Genomic DNA, 1,979 nt, shown 5'->3' with positions numbered 1-1,979 from the left:
TCAAGAATTATGTAATATATGGCATATACAGCCAATTGGTATTAATTCATTATTGTGCTGCCTCAATCCTGTAACTTTGGTTTTTGCCAAAATTTACAGAGGTATTATCAGCGCAGAAAGCTGACATGCTAATCATTGATAACCCTGAATCAGCTATATTTACCATTATGTGGCTTGCTACATTGTTGGATTTTTCATTATCCGAGGAATAAATTTTAACAGTTTTATTGAAATGTTCTTATTCTTGTTGAAATAGCGAACGATCAAGGGAAATGTTTTGATATTTCCCTTATTAGTTGCATCTGTTAGAATTTCATATGGGTGCCCATCTTTCAAATCGTCCAGAATTGACCTCTAGGATTCAGGTACTAAAACACTTGTGATAGCCTTGCTCATTTTTGTTCTGCCATAAGTAAGGTTTGCACATATTGGAGTCGTTAAATATCATGAGAAAAAGATTCGACCCACATTATGATGATATAGCTCTGTGAATGTTGAACTACATGAGAGATGTATACGATTTCCACAAATGTAGCTGCATCTGTATTATTTATTATTTGGGAATATTTTTGTATTGCAATCGATGTTGATATACTCCCCTGTACTGACTTATATGAACGAAATGATGTTGATTTATTATTGGATAAAAATAAAATAGGATAGAAAGAAATTTACAAACTAGACATGTTTTTCGAATAAATATTTAAAATTATTTTAAAAATAATCAATTAATGTCTCTCAAAATTATTATTTATATATTAAAAATTTTAAAATACTAAAAAAAAAATTGCGGGATAAATTAAAAAATTGCGGTAGATTTTTGCGGGAGAGATGTTTTGTAAACTAAAAAATTGCGGAGTCTCCCGCTGATGGGGGGAGATATGGCAACCCTGTAGCCACATCGTATCCTATTTTTTAAAATTAATACCCAGATTAATGGGTGTTTATTTATAACAAGATTAGAATAACGATAAATTGTGCTTTCTTCGTCAGATAGATTATTCTGATTTACGTTCTAGGTTTCTGGAGGAAATCGAGGCTCAATTCGACGTGGCTGGGATTGAGAATAGCCTCTGGCTACCTCCCTTGATAAAATTTTTGTGAAAATAATCGAGAAAATCCTTAGAATTGTTAGGAGTAGATATCCAGAATGTCATTACATTGCCCATATTACATAAGGGAACAAATGTTAAGCCGTCTATCAAGCCAAAAAAGAAGCTTACATCGGTCTTCATTGATAGCAGACTTTTCAAAATACATGTATATATAAAATAAAACAGGGAATAAATGCTTTCCTGATGTATTGCGTTTATTAGAGTAAACAAAAAATAGCTTTGGTAAAAATAGCGTTTATTGATATTCTAATGACGTATAATTATTGAAAATTTTTTTGGAGACATGGCAAAATTTATATCCAAATACCATGTTGTTTCATCCTATTCTATTCTCCTCTCCTTCAAGATGTAAATCAATCAGCAAAAAAGGAAAAATCAAACATACTTATCTCACCTTCTCACTTTACCCAACCCCATATATTAGTAGTATAAAGCATTCCTATCCCATTATTCTTCGATTTCGAAGATCTCGTAGAAGAGGTGTTTGGCCTAAACCAATTTTATTTTATGTAAGAGAATTTCAAAAAGCATTGTTTATAAGCGTCAAATTTGATTTTTTAAAAATAATCTTTTTATTTGAAATTAATTTTCATAATTTATTTCCCTGTGAATATTTTTTTATACGGGTTTTTTTCCTATTAGCAAATTTAACATGATTCCATTTCCACTTTTAGAATAAAAAAATAAGTGTTCTAGCAAAAGTATATTAGTTAGATCTATAATAATTTAAAAATAAAATATTAATATCCTATTGAAAATAAGATAGGCAAATTTTTAAAATTGCTCTCCTGAAAAGTTAGAAAATATAACATATACGATCTTCATCTGAGGATATATATAACACTAATAAAAGGAAAAAACACA

The sequence above is a fragment of the Gordionus sp. m RMFG-2023 genome, chromosome 2 (genome assembly GCF_954871325.1).
Source record: "Gordionus sp. m RMFG-2023 chromosome 2, tfGorSpeb1-WG-v2, whole genome shotgun sequence".
Lineage (NCBI taxonomy): Eukaryota > Metazoa > Nematomorpha > Gordioida > Chordodea > Parachordodidae > Gordionus > Gordionus sp. m RMFG-2023.
The sequence above is the reverse complement of the archived record's forward strand: the minus strand, read 5'-3'. Positions refer to the sequence as shown.